The sequence below is a fragment of the Gossypium hirsutum genome, chromosome A08, assembly GCF_007990345.1.
Source record: "Gossypium hirsutum isolate 1008001.06 chromosome A08, Gossypium_hirsutum_v2.1, whole genome shotgun sequence".
NCBI lineage: Eukaryota > Viridiplantae > Streptophyta > Magnoliopsida > Malvales > Malvaceae > Gossypium > Gossypium hirsutum.
In genome coordinates this window covers 49,926,034-49,947,021 of record NC_053431.1, presented here as the reverse complement: position 1 = coordinate 49,947,021, position 20,988 = coordinate 49,926,034, and the positions used below count along the sequence as shown (strand labels likewise).

Sequence of the window (20,988 nt, the reverse complement as noted above, 5' to 3'; positions counted from 1 at the left end):
ATTATGACCTACCTCACCTTGACCTCTGCTTACCATAGTTTCTTGCCTCGATTCTTGCTTCGACTCAACGACTCCCTCTTTATCTTGAATATTAATTGTGTTGAGCTGTTCCATTGGGTTGGGTTCAGTATTACTTAGCAAGCTACCTTGTGGTCGTTCGGAGATTAGTTTGGACAACTGGCCTATCTGAGTTTCGAGCCCTTGGATCGATGCTTGTTGATTAAGTGTTGTCTCAGTGTTCTGGAAACGAGTTTCTGACACCGAGATAAATTTAGACAGCATTTCTTCAAGGTTCGGCTTCTTCTCTTATTGGTAGGGTGGTTGTTGGAAGCCTGGAGGATGTTGTGGTCTTTGATTGCCCTGACCACCCCACGAGAAATTGGGATAGTTCTTCCAACCTGCATTATAAGTGTTACTATATGGGTTATTTTGGGATCTAGAGTTATTGTTACCCATATATTAGACTTGTTCCTCCTTGATGCTAGGGTTGAGTGGTTGATACTCTGTGCATGCTCCTCCTCTATTCGTCTCACACCTCATTACTGGATGTACTTGAGTAGAACCAAGTAAACCATCAATCTTTTTATTTAAAAGTTCTACCTAGTTTTAGAGCATAGTAACCGAATCGACGTTATAAATGCCTACTGTTTTAGTTGGCTTAGTCCTCATGACTTGCCACTGATAGTTATTCAGTGACATCTCTTCAATAAATTCGTAAGCATTTTCAGGTGTTTTATTATTGATGGTTCCGCCAGCAGCTGCGTCAACCATTTGTCGAGTTGAAGGATTCAGGCCATTATGGAATGTCTAAACCGTAGGTAAAGCGGTAACCCATGGTGAGGGCACCTTCTCAGTAACTCTTTGTATCTTTCCCATGCATCTTAAAGAGTTTCTAAGTCCATCTGCACAAATAAAGAGATATCATTATGTAATTTGGCCATTTTAGCCGGCAGAAAATATTTTAATAGAAATTTTTCGGTCATTTGCTCCCAAGTAGTGATTGACCCTTGTGGTAACGAGTTCAACCACTGTTTAGCTTTGTTCCTCAATGAAAAGGGAAACAACCGAAGACGTATGGCATCATCAGAAAAGCCATTGATTTTAAATGTATCGCAAAGTTCCAAAAAGTTTGCCAAGTGAGCATTAGGATCTTCATCCTGCAATCCATCAAACTGAACAAATTGTTGTATCATTTGAATTGTGTTAGGTTTTAGTTCAAAATTATTCGCAACAATAGCAGGCCTAACTATACTTGACTCAGTTCTTGTTAAAGTAGGTTTAGCATAATTATACATAGTACGAGGAGCAGGATTTTGATTTGCTAGTTCAACGTGTATCGCATGAGGTAGCTGATTGTCTTGGTTTTTAGCCATCTCTTCGGTTGGGGTTTGAGTATCTTCCTCTTGATCGTTCTCTGTGTATCTTCAGTTTCGTCTTATTTCTCTCTGGTTTCTGTGAACTGTGCGATCGATTTCTTCGTCAAAAAGTAGTGATCCTGACAGGTTTCTTCTAGTCATAAACTATAAAAACCTGCCAAGAGAAAGAAAAAGTAAATTAATAAATAATAAAAAAGTTAAATTAAATTAAATTGCACGAAAAATAAATGGCCAAAGTAATAAAAATTGAGCATTCCTAATATCTTAGTTCCCCGGCAATGACGCCAAAAACTTGATCGCGATTTTGTGTGATAGGTTTTAAATATTTATAAGGAATCGTTCTTGAAACTAACTATTATCACGATATAAGCAAGTGTACCTATCGAACAGTAGTATAGTTTTAGCAAGACCGGATTGTCGAACCCAAATGAACTAAAAGTACTAGTAATGACTATCTTTTTATTATCTAGCCTAAGAATAAGGAGGTTTTGTTTTAACTAACTAATTATCTAAATTAAGAATTCACAGAAAGTAGAATTGGGGGATTAATTTTGGAAAACGATTGAATTAAGACAATACCTAAGAAAAAATCCACCTAGACTTTACTTGTTATTCTGGCTTCAAACCGGACGATTTATTCATTTAACTTGTTCCGTAGAGATCTCTAAGTTATGTTATTATCCCTATTCAAGACTAATAACGTCTAATCCCTAGATTGAATAATTGAGACTTTCTCTAATTAACACCTAGGGTTGCATTAACTCGACCTATGGATCCCCTTATTAGGTTTCACCCTAATTTGACAAAATTTTGTCACCCTATCTCTAGGCGCGCAATCAACTCCGCTTAATTATGACAAATGTACTCTTAGACAGGGTCTATTCCTCCTCTAAATAAGAGCTTATCTTGAATCATTATCATGTGATATCAAAACAAGAATTAATAACACATAATTAAGAACAAGTTAAATATTTATCATACAATTCAGAAAATAATAACAAGATTCGTCTTAGGTTTCATTCCCCTTAGGTTTTTAGGGGATTTAGTTCATAACTAAACAGGAAAACATCTCAGAAGAGTAATGAATACAAAACATAAAGAAAACCCAAAACTCTTGAAGGGAAATTGAGGGGAGATCTTCAGTCTTGATGATGAATCTGGTTTCTGAGATGGAACAATCGGCTTTCTTCGAGTAATTCCTTCCTCCCTCTCTGTGCCTTCCATTTTCTTCCTCTTCTAAGGTGTATTTATAGGCTTCGGAATGCCTAAGAACCCTTTAAATTAGCCTTTTCTGAATTGAACTCAACTTGGGCTCGACAGGGACACGCTCGTCTGACATGCCCGTGTGCGATTACTTCAGGCCGTGCTTGAGCCTGTTAAATAGGCACGGCCGTGTGGTCCACATGTGAGAGTCGTGCTTCGATTCCGCCAAATTGACACGACCGTGTGGTCTGCCTGTATGAGGAGGTCCAGGTCGTGTTGAATTCATACTTTGGCCCATTTTCTCTAATTTTAGCCCGTTTCTCGTTCCTTTCACTCTCCTATGCTCTCCTAAGTATAAAACATGAAATAAAGGCATTAGAAGCATCGAATTCACCAATTCTAAGGGAAAATCATCTATAAAATGCATTAACCATGGGGTAAAAAAATATGTATAAATTACGATTTATCATCTAGCAACCAAGAGAAGATTCTAGAGGTAGCTTGACTTTCATCTATTGAAACCTCAAAAGATGACGTCTACTTTCAACTTTGTTTTTCTTGGTGAGTCTCAATCCATTTCTGAACCTCCTTACTTCAATGGTGCCAGTTATTCTTATTGGAAGACTAGAATGATGTTGTTCATACAAGCTAATTATATTGTTACATGGGACATCATCATAGATGATCCATCCGTACCTCTCAAGCAAGAAGGACAGCTCTTAGTTCCAAAGAGCAAGAAGGAATGGAACGAGGAAGATAGGAGAAGCATACAACACAATGCCAAGGCCATGCACACTCTCTTTTGTACACTTGGTCCAGAAGAATATAGTAGGGTATCATCTTATTCCCATGCTAAGAAAATTTGGGGCAAATTGGAGGTCACTCATAACTGTATCAATCAAGTTAACAAATCAAAGGTGGGAATTCTCACCTTTAATTACGAGACATTCATGATGAAGCCTGAGGAGGACATCAAAGCTATATCCGATAGTTCATCATTATCATCAATGAGCCCAAATCCTATGGGAAGACCCATCTGAATGAAAAATTAGTGTGGAAAATGCTTAGAAGCTTGCCAATGTCTTGGGATGCCAAAGTTACAGCCATAGAGGAAGAAATAAATTTGGAGACTCTCTCTTCTTTACTCACTCATTAAATGAGACATAAAGGAGTGAACAAAGGAGAAGAAAAAGTTGAAAAAAAGGTTGGTATTGCCCTAAAGTCCACAATAGAAGAAGGTAATTGTAACACCCTATACTTGGCTCAGTCGTCGAGCCCAAGTAACATGACGCTACACCATCGTCTCATCAACAACAAAGCATAAAACATTTCATTGCCATGCGATTAACAAAAATTTTCATTAAATTATTTATAGAGATTCTAGGTCATGAATACCCTAAGCAACATTAAATTATGCTAAACATACATCAGGCTAGCTTAGAACAGGATTTAAACATGCTTTTAAACCACTTAACAAAAATTTTAAAAATCACCTAGGTATTGATACTAGATCAAAGGTATCGATAATTCTTGTAGATGTTATCGATACTTCCCAGAAAATCTATACCAAATTAGCATTCTGTTTCTTTCCTAAAATCAAAACCCAAGAAATTATCAATACATTTCAAAAGTATCAATTTTTTTACCCCTAGTATCGGTACTCATGTCATGGTATCAATACCAAATCGAGTTACTAACTTCCTGCACATTCAAAATATCAAGAAGGTATCGGGTTTAAACTCGAATATAGATATCTCTGTTCTAGATAGCAAAAAAATAGCATATTAAGGCATTTAGTCCATTCTAACTTGTATCAATTCAATATGCATCTATTACTTTCTCAAGCAATCATCAAAACAACTATAATGACAGTTCAAAACATCGTAAATAAATTTGAACAAGAAAACAATATACTAAGATCAAAATCCACAAATCCTAAGAGTAATAAATCATGTAAACATCCAAACATCATGGCAAGAGTCAACTAAAAGTCTACCACATTGCCTTGTTGCCATAATTTAAAAGAAGAACTATAATTCACCTACTCAAACGCTAAACACAACTTGGATTAATCCTTTGGAATTTTTCTGCACTGCTCACACTGAAATGCTAACAGTTTGTAGAGGTTTAAAAATGAGTGGGTGAGCTTTAGCAAGCTCAATGAATGATTAGAATATCCACCGAATGGACATGCATTCATACGCCAACCAAAAATGACTAAATCTCAACTACACATGCATATTATAAAGAGTTCATATAAGCATGTTCTTTTAATATTAATAAACTAATTCAGCTTACTATTCCACATGTTCTTGCATACAAAATATATAATATATTTACATTTATAAAATCATATTTAATGATAGTTTTGCACTTGAGGTTATGAAACATAAAAGTGGGCTCTATCACTACACATCGAATACACAGATTTCCAACACACCAAATGACTTGTAGAGTTGAACATATTCCAAAACTATAGCATATAGCTAGCACTGTCCAACACAACAAACATGTCACGATGAATGGAGCTTAGCGCACATTCCCTTATCTCTCCAATACTGTCTCGGGCTTTAACGCCTCAAAAACACAACACAAAGATGAGTACTCATAATCCTATGGCATGCCAACTATATCCAATGGTCTCAAAGATTACAAAGCCAAAATATCTGTAATTAAATACAGAATTTACTTATCGTTTTTTTGTAGTTTTTCACTACACAACACTATCACTGTCAATCGATATGTACAACATGCCCAGAATCAACACTTTCGCAACAACTAACACAACCATATTTCACATATCACAATGTCACATTATAATTCTCATTTACACAACACAAAATCACATATTTTACAAACTAGTTATGAAGTATAAGAAAGCTTACACTCAGAATATAGAGTAGGGGTTTAGGCCACTCTTAAGTTCCTAATTAATGCAATGAATCATGTCTACAAAGCACTCACTGTTTGCACTTTTGCCTAGTCTCCAAAAGCTCAAACTAGCTTTTCCTTAACTTGTAAAAGGTACTAATGAATCTAGAGCTCCAACAAAGTAAATCACACAATAACACTATCAACATTTAGCCAAAGACTTTCCTAAATCAATCAAAAACACAAGCCTAAGCTAGTTTCTCTTGAAACCGAAACTTTTGACATAACAAACTTGAAATGCAAATCCTAATCTGTAATTATTCTTCTTGCCTAAAACTGATTTCATTTATCTAATTAATCCTCTACGACTAATTCTTAACATTTAAACAACACAAAATTAACCAATTCATGGTATCAAATTTTTTTGACATACTATGGCAATTTTCATGAAAATTTATTAAAACAGTGGAATTCCTTAACAAAACTTTAAGGAATGTTTAGAAACCTTCTAATCACATCAAGACTAGTGGAAAAACACTTTGAAACCTTGATTTTATTCAAAATCCTAAAACCCATCATTAACGACCCAATTTTTAGTATTTATTCAAAATATTCGATTCAATGGGTAAAAAAATCTATTTAAAATACCAAATAACATAAAAAATAATATGGAAAATACATTACCTTCGGTGGAAGAAAAATAGATGTTTGGTTTAAAATCCAAAAAATACACAAGCTTGAAATATGACAAAATCAATTGGGTATTTGGTGATTTTATTGAAATTCTATAGAGGTTTAATGATTGGGTGATGATATAAATCATAGGAATGAAGTTTTGAAAAATAAATTGAATGGGAAGAGCTTAGGAGAGCAAAAGATGACAAATAAAAGAAAAAGGGCAGGGGTTCGTAAGTTTTACTGAAGGTGCATGAAAGAAATAGGTCAATTTTAAAATCTGGTAAGTTTCTTTATGAATACTACCAAATAGGTCAATTTTAAAATTTGGTCCTTATTTTCGACTTACCATGCTACAAAATTTCCGAGCACACTATATAACACCCCTATCCTGTATCTGTCACCGGAATAGGTAAGGGGCATTACCAGCCAAACAGTACATTTCAGACCAATTCAGAATCACAGATATCATATAACATCATTGCATAAGCAATCATCTCTTAAGATGGTCTACGAGACCTAAAACATACCTTTAATGACAGTCAAAATTAAACTGAACACCTTCATAAGTTTCAGAACTTAGAAAAATTTTCAATTCTGTTGAGGTCACACAACCGTGTAACCAGGCCGTGTGCCTCACACGGGCACTAGACACACCCATGTGAACCAGCCGTGCCAAACTAGGCATACATACTGACTTTCACCCACGGGCAATAGGCACGCCCGTGTGCTATGGCCGTGTGATACTTAGCTAGCTACTGACTTAAGCCCACGGCCATATGACACTCCCGTGTGTCAAGACCGTGTGATTTTTAAGAGGTTACTACTTTTATTACACGGCCACAAGGCACGCCCGTGTCCCCTGACCGTGTGGCACAATGCAGGCTTGGTTTAAGCCAACTTGCCACCCCTAAATGAGTATTTCCTACTAGCAATGTTAAACAACATTCATGCAACAATATTCAGCCAGTTCCATGCTCAAAACATGTTTCATTACAAATAAATCATCATCACTCAATAACCTATTCAAAACCATATCAAAACTTAACACAAACGTACCATTTGCTAGCCAACTTTCATGGCATAACATTTATTTACAAATCAAAAGTTAATACATAGACCTTCGAGCCTATACATGCCATACTTCAAAATTATTTACACTTTCAAAAGTACCAAAATGAGTTCGATAGTGTGGTGATAATCCTCGACTATCCCCAAGCCTTCAGTAGCTACGATAACTGTAAAACACACAGAAATCACACAGAGTAAGCTACAAAGAGCCTAGTAAGCCAAATACAATTGGTCTAACTACTAAAGCATATAAGTACAATTCAACAGTAAAGATTCATAGCCATTTCATAGAATAATTCATAAGCTTAACCATGCTCATTTGTTTGTATGAATGTCATGCTTCATTTCCAAATTCCATACATATTTCACAGAGATAGTCTTTCATATTCAAAAATTTAGTACGATACCAACTTACCTGTGTAGGTTATATATTTCATATACTCATTCTCATATTTCGTACGCTATCATCAGACGGTTTAGAAATGTTACAGATACTCATAAACAAGTACAATGTTGACGTCCCGGACGTGGTCTTACATGTGATTCAATATCGATGTCTCTGTCTCAGACAGGGTCTTACATGAAATCAGATACGATACCGAGGTACCAGACATGGTCTTATACGTAAATATCAATCGAGGCCTGTGTCCCAAGCACGGTCTTACACGATATCTCAGATAGATGTCAACTTTCCTTTAGAAACATACAGAGCTTTTCGGATACCAACATATTAACAGAATTTACTCAAAAGGTATTCATCAGGCTCTCAAGGCCATCCAGTACAAATTAAAGTTTGTATATGCAGAATTTAGTCAGTTTAACATGTAATTGTAATTTGACTTACCTCGTACGGATTTCGAACGGAACGAGTCGACTATTCAACTATTTTGGAATTCCCTCGATCTAAGTCTGATTTTCTTTGTTCTTGATCTAATACAATTCAAATTCAACCATTCAATCATTCAATCATTCATTTCACTCAAAATAATCCATGAACACATATTTAAGGCACTTTTCATTTTAGCCCTTACATTTTCACACTTTGATAATTTAGTCCATTTTTCATAAAATCATAAATATGCAAAATTCACCAAGACTATAGCTTGGCCGAATATACATGGCTTCCATACAAGCCCAAATAACATATTTAGTTCTCAATTTAGTCCTTCAAAACCTCATTTTCAAAAATTAGCTGAAATAGCTCTATTTCATCAAAATTCAAAGATAAAACTTATAAATCATCTACCAAGACTTCATAATTCATCCATAAACATTTCAAAACTCATGATATCAACAATGGCATTTCATGAAATCTTTAACAGAAACAGAAATTCAGACATGGGCTTTGAAGAACACAGAGCAACGATCACAAAAACGTAGAAATTATCAAAAACGAAACAAAAATGAACCTTGGATCAAAATTGGACAAGACCGAACCTAGCTTGCTCTTTTTGTTTCTTTTTCTTCTGAAATTTTGGCTAAGGATGAACACTAATGCATGTCCATTTCATGTTTATTTTATTTTATTACATATTAATCACTTTTTTTCCATTTTGCCCTTGACTAAATAACATAAATTTTCAACCACTATTGTCTATATTTGTCCACCATTAAAACAATTGGTATATTTGACATGCAAGGACTTTTATTTTAAAAGCCAAGCTAAATAGGTGCTTCAACATTTAGCACTCAACTTTTACACTTTACGCAATTTCATCCTTTTTCATAATTAAGCACAAAAACAAGCAAATTAAATCGCAGAAATTTTGTAGATGTAATTTCACATATCACAGACACAGAAAATAACATTAAAATATTTTTCAGAATTGGTTACGTGGTCTCAAAACCACTATTCCGATTAGGGTCAAAACTGAATTGTTACAATTCTCCCCCTTAGGGATTTTCTTCCTCGAAAATCTTACCGTTAAACAGATTCGGATATTATTGCCTCATTGAATCTTCAGGCTCCCACGTAGCCTCTTCAACACCGTGATGATGCCACATCACTTTAACTAAAGGAATTTTATTATTTATTAACTCTTTAACATCACGGGTTAAAATACGAATCAGCTTTTATTCGTAAGTCATATCAGATTGGATTTCAATCTCAGAAGGGGATATCACATGAGATGGATCAGATCTGTACCATCGAAGCATCGATATATGAAATACATTATGTATCTTTTCTAACTCAGATGGTAGCCTCAACCTATAAGCAACCGGCCTAACTCGCTCTATGATTTCATATGGTTCGATGAACCTCGAACTCAACTTCCCCTTTTTACCAAATCGGAACAGTTTCTTCCATGGAGATACTTTCAAAAACACTTTATAACCAATCTCAAATTCAATATCTTTTGATTTTAAATCATCATAAGATTTCTGAAAATCAGAGGCAGCTTTTAGACTATTTCAAATTACTTTCACTTTCTATTCTATTTCTTTTATTCGATCAACACCGTAAATCATATTCTCACTGAGCTCAGTCCAATATAATGGAGTTCTACACTTTCTACCGTATAAGGCTTCATACGGTGCCATTTTGATGCTTGATTGAAAACTGTTATTATAAGCAAATTTTAGCAAAGGTAAATACTGTTCCCAGATACCTTCAAACTCAAGAATGCAATATCTCAACATATCCTCGAATATCTGAATAATCCTTTCAGATTGACCATCTGTTTACGGATGAAAAGTAGTGCTAAAATGCAATTTAGTACCTAGAGCATCTTGCAAATTCTTCCAGAATCGCTATGTAAACCTCAGATCTCTATCAGACGCTATCGACAACTGTACACCATGCAATCTCACGATATCAGAAATATAAAGCTCAGCTAACTTATTAAGTGAGAAATTAGATAGTACTGGAATAAAATGAGTTGACTTCGTCAATCTGTCAACTACAGTCTAGATTGAATCTTTCTTTCTCGGAGACAGAGGCAAACCCGAAACAAAATCCATGGTCACTCGATCCTATTTCCACTAAGAAATCATAATCGATTGTAATAACATAGATGGCATCTGATGTTTAGCTTTAACTTGCTGACAGATTAAACATTTAGAAACAAAATTATAGATATCTTTTTTCATTCCAGACCACCAATAATGTTGTTTCAAGTCATTATACATTTTCGTACTTCCCGGATGTACCGAAAATCTACTACTGTGAGCTTCACTCAGAATTGTTTGAATCAACTCCGAATTTCTCGAAACACAAAGTTTATTTTTGAACCTCAGACAGTCATCAACATCTATTCAGAATCCAGAATCAGAATCAGAATTACACTGAGTTCGTTTAGCCATAATCTCATTATCAATTTTCTAAGCTTCGATAATCTGCTGCAGGAACAAGGGCCTTGCTTTTAATTCTGCTAAAATTGAACCACCATCAGACAGAACTAAATGAGCATTCATTGCACTCAAAGCAAATAATGATTTTTGACTCAAAGCATCAGTAACAACATTTTTTTTTCCCGGGTGATAATCAATCACAAGTTCATAGTCTTTTAGCAGTTCTAACCATCTTCTCTACCACAAATTCAAATCTTTTTGCTTCATAAAAAACTTCAAACTTTTATGATCAGAAAATATGTGACATTTCTCACCAAACAGATAGTGATGCCAGATCTTCAAGGCAAACACAATAGCAGCTAACTCAAGGTCGTGTGTCGGGTAATTCTTCTCATGAGGCTTCAAGTATCTTAAAGCATAAGCAACAACTTTTCCTTCTTGCATTAAAACACAACCTAGTCCGTTCAACGAAGCATCGCTGTAAACAACAAATTCTTTAGTTGACTTAGGTTGTACCAACACCAGAGCTTCAGTTAACAGAGCTTTTAACCTAACAAAACTTTTCTGACATTTCTCAGACCATTCAAATTTCACATCTTTTTTTAAGAAAATTTGTCAACGGAATAGCTATCACAGAGAAATCTTTTACAAATCGTCTGTAATAACTGGCAAGCCCCAGAAAACTGCAGACTTCAGATACATTCCTCGGAGGCTTCCAATCCAGAATAGCTGAAATTTTGCTCGGATCAACTCGGATACCAGATGCTGATACAATATGACCCAAGAAACCAACTTCTCGCAACTAGAATTCACATTTACTAAACTTTGCATACAATTGTTTATCTCGCTGAGTTTGTAGCACTATTCTCAGATGGTCGGTATGCTCAGATTCATCATGTGAATAAATCAATATATCATTAATGAATACAACAAAAAATTAATATAAATACGGCCTGAAAATTCTATTCATCAAATCCATAAAGACTGCATGTGTATTTGTTAATCCGAAAGGCATAACTAAAAATTCATAATGCCCATACCTTGTTCTGAAAGCAGTTTTTAGAATTTCAGAGTCCTTTACTCGCAACTGATAGTAACCCGATCTCAGATCTATCTTTGAAAATACAGTGGCACCTTTCAACTGATCGAATAAGTCATCAATTCTGGGCAGAGGATATTTGTTCTTTATAGTCACTTTGTTAAGCTAACGGTAATCAATACACATTCTTATTGTGCCATCTTTCTTTTCCACAAACAGAACAGGAGCACCCCATGGTGAAAAGCTTGGTCTAGCAAATCCTCGATCTGTCAACTCTTGCAACTGAGATTTTAATGCCTTTAACTTGGTCAGAGCCATTCTATACAGATCTATCGAAATCGGAGTAGTACCAGGTACTAATTCAATGCCAAACTTGACTTCTCGAACCGGAGGCAAACCAGGTAGTTTTTCAGGAAACACACCAGAGAATTCACAAACAACAGGAGCAGATTCAACTTTCTTATCATTCACTTTCGAATCTATCACATAAGGTAAGTAGGTTTCACAACCTTTCTTCACATATTTTCGTGCTTCCATTACAGATATCATAGCTGGAAGTCCATTCAGATTACTAGACTCAATTCGAATCTCATCATTCTTACACCTTAAATCAATGACTTTTCATTTCCAATTCACAATAGCATCGTGCAAAGTCAACCAGTCCATTCCCAGAATTATATCAAATTCATCGAAAGGTAAAAGCATCAGATCAGCAGGAAAACAAATATCTCGGATCATTAGCGGGTAATTCTTGCAGACTTTATCAACCAGGACACTTTTGCCTAACAGGTTCGATCTCTAATTACGAATTGAGTAAACTCTACAAGCAAAGTCTTACTGTGTACTAAATTCATAGAAATATAAGAATGCGTTGATCCAGGGTCTATCAATTCAATCACAGAAGTATCATAAAGAGTAAAAATACTAGTAATCACGTTTGGAGACGAGGCTTCCTCACGAGCTCGGATAGCATAGGCTCTGGCAGGTGCTCTGGCCTCAGATCTATCAGCAGTATCCCTAGTAGCTCTTTGACTACCGCTAGCATTTCCTGTGTTTCTGGATCGTCTACCTCTAGCTGAGGTGTTGCTCAGTCTCAGATTCTGTACATTCTCTTGCTCAGTAGGTTCAGAACAATCTCTTACAAAATGGTCCAGAGATCCACATTGGAAACAGGCTCGATCATTCAATCTACAATTTCCTAGATGTCTTTCACCACGATGTTTACATTCAGGCCTCTCAAACCTGACATTCCCGGCACTTGCAATAGAAGTAGCAGGAGTTCTGAAATTCAAATGCGATCTAACTCGATCTTGATTTGAATGTCTCACATTAGCCTTTGAATGGCTATGTTCATCTAAGAATTTCTTTGACACAGATTGAAATGATCTACTTAAAGATCTCTTTCTAATATCTCTAACTTCAGAATTAGCTTTTCTTTTCTCTTTACTTAATTCTTCAGCTTTACAAGCTCGCTTAACGAGCACTACCATTTATTTAATCTCCAAAATCCCAACTAATAGACGGATATATTCGTTTAGTCCATCTTCAAACCTTTTGCACATTATTGCTTCATTCAATACACATTCACGAGCATACTGACTCAATCTCACAAATTCATGTTCGTATTCAGTAACACACATACGACCTTGTTTAAGCTCAAGAAACTCTTTTCGTTTTTGATCAATGAATCTCTGACTGATATATTTCTTTCGAAATTCAGTTTGGAAGAAATACCAAGTAACTCATTCACTCAGAACCAAAGATATAAAAGTTTTCTACTAATGATACACCGTATCCCTTAGAAGTGAAACAACACATTTTACACATTCCTCAAGATTCAATGACAACTCAGCAAACACTTTTATTGTATTCTCTAACCAGAATTCGGCTCTTTCAGCATCATCATCCGTTGTAGCTCAGAACTCTTCAGCCCCATACTTTCTAATCTTATCAACTGGTGGTCTACTCAACTGTACCAGATTTACTCGTGGCATATTAGGAGTTTGAGAAGGATTAACCGGGGGTGGAGGTTGTTGTACAGTCAGATTGGTTCTAATGTATTGGGTGAACCATTCATTTATCATTCGATAGAAGGCTTGCTTAGCCTCACCATCACGGCTACTCGTAGCTGATCTAGAATCAGCTTGCACTGTCCCTTGCGTGGGAGTAGGTGCATTGCTTTCTAAATCGTCAGCTATAGCTCTATCGGAATCCTTTTGCTATATAAAAGCACATTTTAATGTCAGGAGTCATCACATTATCACAGATTCAGATATATGGCATGTATAGCTAGACTCACATACACTATGGTAGTCCTAGAACCGACTAAACCATAGCTCTGATACTAACTAAATGTCACACCCCTATCCCGTATCCGTCGCTGGAATAAGTAAAGGGCATTACCAAACAGGCAGAACATTTCAGACCAATTCAGAATCACAAATATCATATAACATCATTGCATAAACAATCATCTCTTAAGATGGTCTATGAGACCTAACACATACTTTTAATGACAGTCGCAATTAAACCGAACACCTTCATAAGTCTCAGAACTCAGAAAAATTTTCAATTCTGTTGAGGTCACATGTCCGTGTAGTCAGGTCGTGTGCCTCACACAGGCACCAAACACACCCATGAGAACTAGGCGTGCCAAACTAGGCATACATACTGACTTTCACTCACGGCCAATAGGCACGCCCGTGTGCTATGGCTGTGTGATACTTAGCTAGCTACTGACTTAATCCCACAGCCATATGACAAGACCGTGTGTCAAGGCCGTGTGTCAAGGCCGTGCGATTTTTAAGAGGTTACTACTTTTATTACACGGCCACAAGGCACGCCCGTGTCCCCTGACCGTGTGGCACAATGCAGGCTTGGTTTAAGCCAACTTGCCACCCCTAAATGAGTATTTCCTACTATCAATGTTAAACAACATTCTTACAACAATATTTAGCCAATTCCATGCTCAAAACATGCTTCATTACAAATAAATCATCATCACTCAATAACCCATTCAAAACCATATCAAAACTTAACACAAACGTACCATTTGCTAGCCAACTTTCATGACATAACATATATTTACAAATCAAAACTTAATACATGGACCTTCTAGCCTATACATTCCATACTTCAAAATTATTTACACTTTCAAAAGTACCAAAATGAGTTCGATAGTGTGGTGACGATCCTCAACTATCCCCGAGCCTTCGGTAGCTACGATAACTGTAAAACATACAGAAATCACACAGAGTAAGCTACAAATAACTTAGTAAGCCAAATACAATTGGTCTAACTACTAAATCATATAAGTAAAATTCAACAGTAAAGATTCATAGCCATTTCATAGAATAATTCATAAGCTTAACCATGCTCGTTTGTTTGCATGAATGTCATGCTTCATTTCCAAATTCCATACATATTTCACAGAGACAGAGTCTTTCATATTCAAAAATTTAGTATGATACCAACTTACCTGTGTAGGTTATATATTTCATACTCATTCTCATATTTCGTACGCTATCATCAGACGGTTCAGAAATGATACAGATACTCATAAACAAGTACAATGCTGACGTCCCGGACGTGGTCTTACATGTGATTCAATATTGATGCCTCTGTCCCAGACAGGGTCTTACACGAAATCAGATACGATGCTGATGTCTCAAACATGGTCTTATACGTAAATATCAATCGAGGCCTCTGTCCTAGGCACGGTCTTACACGATATCTCAGATAGATGTCAACGTTCCTTTAGAAACATACAGAGCTTTTTGGATACCAACATATTAACAGAATTTACTCAAAAGGTATTCATCAGGCTCTCGAGGCCATCCAATACAAATTAAAGTTTGTGTATTGCAGAATTTAGTCAGTTTAACACGTAATTGTAATTTGACTTACCTCGTACGGATTTCAAACGGAACGAGTCGACTATTCAACTATTTTGGAATTCCCTTGATCTAAGTCTGATTTTCTTTGTTCTTAAGCTAATACAATTCAAATTCAACCATTCAATCATTCATTTCACTCAAAATAATCCATGAACACATATTTAGGGCACTTTTCATTTTAGCCCTTACATTTTCACACTTTGACAATTTAGTCCATTTTTCACAAAATCACAAATATGCAAAATTCACCAAGACTATAGCTTGGCCGAATATACATGGCTTCCATACAAGCCCAAATAACATATTTAGTTCTCAATTTAGTCCTTCAAAACCTCATTTTCAAAAATTAGCTGAAATAACTCTATTTCATCAAAATTCAAAGATAAAACTTATAAATCATCTACCAAGCCTTCATAATTCATCCATAAATATTTCAAAACTCATGATATCAACAATGGCATTTCATGAAATCTTTAACAGAAATAGAAATTCAGACATGGGCTTTGAAGAACACAGAGCAACGATCACAAAAATGTAGAAATTATCAACAACAGAACAAAAATGAACCTTGAATCAAGATTGGACAAGACCGAACGTAGCTTGCTCTTTTTGTTTCTTTTTCTTTTGAAATTTCGGCTAAGGATGAACACTAATACATGTCCATTTCATGTTTATTTTATTTTATTACATATTAATCACTTTTTTTCCATTTTTCCCTTGACTAAATAACATAAATTTTCAACCACTAATGTCCATATTTGTCCACCATTAAAACAATTGGTACGTTTGACATGCAAGGACTTTTATTTTAAAACCCAAGCCAAATAGGTGCTTTAACATTTAGCAAGCATAGAAACAGGCAAATTAAATCACAGAAATTTCGTAGATGTAATTTCACATATCACAGACACAGAAAATAACATTAAAATATTTTTCAGATTTGGTTACGTGGTCTCAAAATCACTGCTCCTACTAGGGTCAAAACTGGACTGTTACACACTAGGGCTAAAATTCTAATGTTACCCTCAAAACTCCTAGGATTAATTTTGGGGTGTGATAATACTTCTAGTGACAATGTGGATGAGGATCAAGAGATGACAATGTTTGCTAGACGATTCAAGAGATTTATGAGATCCAATAGAGGTAAAAAGTCTCAAAAAGAAAGAATGGCTCAAACTTGAATCTTCAAAGGAGGAGGAACCAATAATATGCTACGAATGCAAGAAATTGGGACACATCAAGTTCTATTGTCCTAGTGTAAGGAAAAGAGATCAAGCAAACAAAACTCAAGGCTCATGTTGCTACTTGGAGTGATAAGGATTCATCTGAAATGATGATGAAGAAGTAGCCAATCTTTGTCTTAAGTCTATTGATGAACCAAAGGTAAATTCTAACTCATCCATTCAAATTCTTATTCTTTTGGTGAGTTTCAAGATCCTTACAATGAATTAGGCTTAGAGTTTGAATTAATTATTTCAAAATATAGAGAAAGTATTTTAAAAATAAAAAAATGAAAAAACTTCACTCTCTAAAGTCAAGCATAAACTTGAAAGTAAAATAAATGATATGCAAGCTATTATAAATGATTATGAGAAAAAGAATTGTGACTTCCATAATTTACTTTCTAAAGACTATAATGATCATTAAAAGCAACTTAAGTTGCTTAAGAGTGAAAAGCTCACTCTAACAAAGTGTTTGTAACACCCCAAACCCAGCCTAGACGTTATGGCTGAATCTGGTGATGTCACATCGAAGTGTTTTCCGCAAAGCGTGATATCGAAAGAAACTCCTTTTTCTATATTTACCTTTGTTACGTGTTCTTGATGATGATTTCAAAACATGTTGATTATCGAAGGTTACTCATGTTAAAACATCTTTAATTTTGAAAATGTTGTCTCTTGCGAAAGCTCTTACACAAATATTTACTCTTGGTATTTTTGGAAAAAATTATCTTTTGAAAAACCCTGTCTTATCCTACTGCTAGCAGTTATAAATTAAAATAATTAAAAGCCCAAATTAAAAATTAAAAATTTATAGAGGCCTTATTACATAATAAGTACCCAAATAAAATTACTTGTAAATTAAAAAGCAAAAATGAAAGCATGTGCGATTCTGGGGGTACCCCCGAGTCCTCGCAGCACTGACTCGTCTAAGATTGGGGATTACTTGTGCAGATAAACAGAAGGGTGAGTTTATGAAAACTCAGTGTGTAATCTCTTAATAAACAAGCAGTCAATCATGTAATAGGCAAATACAGTCTGGGCCTAAGCCCGTATCAGTAACAGTTTAGTTTCAGTTAGTCCTTAGCCCTTTACAGTATCAGTATCAGTGTGGGCCTTAGCCCAAATCAGTGGCAGTAACAATACAGATATGCAATCAGAAATCCTACTCAACCAGCCTCTACACTTCACTCTGTCCAACCCTACACTCCATGTGGGGATAAAATCAACCCACCCATCCCTACACTCCAAAATTAGCACTGGTTGCGGCACTAAACAGTATTTGTAGCAGAGCTGGCAGTACAGTACACTTCCTCCAATCATAATAAACCCATCCCCATGCAACATATCATAATATCATGCATGAATGCAATATATATAAAATGGCATGCTCGATTTCAGTCATACAACTCATAAGGGCATATTAGTCATTTTACCTCATAGAGGTATAACAGTCAGTTATCAAATTGGGGTCTAGGTATACTTACCGACCCAACAGTAGGTCCATAATGGGCAACCCGTGGAATCTTAAAAGTCAAACATTGCAAATAGGCCCAAGGACCATAATGCGGGCCCATGTAGGCCCACACAACCATGTGGCCCACATGGCCCAGAAATTTCCCTTACCGTATAGATTACATAACCTGGCTCGATCATTACAAAACGTTCATGTGGTTCACCCATGTGCGGCCCACACGCCCGTAGGGCACACACGACCCATTTTGGCTCAACATGGCCCAGAATGTCCTAAGCCCATAAAATCGCTCATAGCCAGCCTCCACAATCTTACACTAACATTTAGGTGTTCGAATTACCACACGAGTGAACATACGCTCGTGTAGCATCAATGGTCACAAGTATCGGCTTTTGTCGATATACAATTTGCACAGTGTTTACACACCTGATGCGATTTGGAGTTAGTCTGCGCTCCGACACTCTTGTTCCTGAAGAAAAATCAATAAGACATCTGATTAGTTACTTAACCCATGTTACAAATGGGATCTAACGAAGTTCCATATTGATTACCATCTTCTAACCAAAAGTTAGTAGTAATAGCACCCTTGGTTCTCAGGAGATGTGCCGATCAACTTCGACCACCACTGTAACACTCCAAACCCGGCCCAGACGTTATGGCTGGATCCGACGTGTCACATAGAAGTTTTTAAGAAAACCCATGCCTCTTTCAACGTCCTCCTTAGTGTTTTAAAAGATAGCCTTTGCTAAGTTAATAAAGTGAATGGAAGCTGTGCACCAGGTAGGTATCCAAAACAGAGGAGGAGAGCCATGAAGGCTGCTTAAGTACCAAGCTCTTGATTGGATCCAATCCTAGACATGCCCACAACCATTGCCACACTTTGGTGCGAGGTTAGGTTTTGAGAAAAACGAGTTGGAATTCATTTAAGTAGATATTTTTGATAAACCGATTAATTGTATCGTTGCGTTATTTTGAAAATAATTATCATTTTGGAAACGCGCCCTAAGTCTAACCCATTTTGGACTATTATCAGTAAAATATAGGGTATAAAATAAAATAATCCCAAAAAAAAATTAAAATGGTCTTATTACAACCCAAAACCAAATAATAATATTAATTAAGATAAAACTTATAAAATAAAATAAAATAAAAAATAAACTGGTTACTTATTGCAATTAAGAGAAACAAAAATAGTAGTGTGGCCATCTCCGAGTCCCTCGCAGCTCCAAACCATCTAAGCTTAGGGATTACCTGCACAGTTAGAAACGGGGTGAGTTTACGAAAACTTAGTGTGTAATCCCTAACAACAAACAAACAGTGAATAACACAGTGTCAGTACAATCTGGGCCAAAGCCCTATTCAGTAACAGTACAGTCTGGGCCTTAGCCCTTAAACAGTAGCAATATGGGCCTAAGCCCTAATTCAGTCTCGATATATACTGGGCCGAAGCCTTTTCATAAATCATATCACTGGGCCGAAGCCTTTCATAAATAATATCACTGGTCGAAGCCTTTACTATAAGTGGTATGGCCCATAGGCCCATTTCAATATCACATGTAATATCAATGAATGTATGCAAGCCCATTTGGGGAGACTACTCAACCCACCATCCGCTACTCTCCACCCGTACCAACCAACACACCATGTGGGGAATAACTCAACCCACCCAACCAAACTCTCCACTGGCAGCATAGCTACTTTATCATATAACTGGAGGCCTAGCCTCTTGTAATAACTGAGGCAAAGCCCTTTTCGGTAAACTGGGGCAAAGCCCTTTTCGGTAAACTGGGGCATAGCCCTTTTAGCATTTCCTCCATTTATAAAACCCAACCCATGCAACATGTCATGTATGCAGAATGTCATGCCCATATTTGAATCAAACAATCACAGTCAAGTTATTCATATCACCAACATATATTCACAATCAAATCCATCAACCACACAGTCCAAGTCAGTCACTTGCCCACAAGGGCAAAATAGTCATTTTTCATATTATAAGGGTAATTTCGTAATTTTAGCAAATATCAGGGTTTTCTATGTTCATTAACAATTATCAATATTTTCGAGTGTTTAAACAATGATCTTTGACCCACTTTATCAAATTCGGGCTTTTGGGCCCAAAACCCCTAATGGGCCCTACGAATGCTGATTTAGCCCACTAAGCCTGCTTAATCCAAATTTTACAACAGTACTAACCGTGTTAACGTGCAACTTTTCTAGATTCCATTTTTATCAGTTTTACCCAAATGGGCCCGAAAGCCCATTGGGCCCAATTCCAGCCCATTGAGGACCAGCTTACCATCGTGCACAAAATTGCGCTCTTACCTGCTCCATCGATCCAAACACCGATCATATCGTATCTATCGCATCTTTAAGCAAAGGCAAAATCACAAGTTCCCGAAATGCCAAAATTTTAGCATTTTGACTTTTTGGCGAATATTAATCTAAGCTACTGCGAGGGTTATTTCACACCTGTTATGGGTTGAAGTTGAAACGTTTCCAAAATCAATCACCTACGATAACCACCACCTATCAGTCAAACTTAACTAATCCAATATCAATATATGTAAATCCTAAGCACATCAGTCATACGTAATATAAGGGCATATTCGTCATTTTACCATACAGGGTTATTACGGTTACTTTACCCTACAAGGGCTTTACGATCTTTTTACCTATTAAGGGTATTTTAGTCATTTCATCCTACGAGGATGTTTTGGTAAATCTACAAACCAAGGGTATTTCAGTAATTTTGTAAACCAATGGTATTTCTATAATTTTTAGAAAGTCAAGGGTATTTCTATAATTTTGTAAATCAGGGGTATTTTGATAATTTTACAAATTGAGGGTATTTCGGTAATTTCAAAACCAG

General features: G+C 36.2%; 1 non-coding gene across 1 annotated transcript; it reads left to right on the top strand.

Moving 5' to 3' along the window:
- Nucleotides 1-828: 828 nt before the first annotated feature.
- On the top strand, nt 829-934 carry LOC121205853 (small nucleolar RNA R71). Its single transcript, XR_005900926.1, has one exon. It is a non-coding gene; the product is annotated as a small nucleolar RNA R71 (small nucleolar RNA).
- Nucleotides 935-20,988: the final 20,054 nt, after the last annotated feature.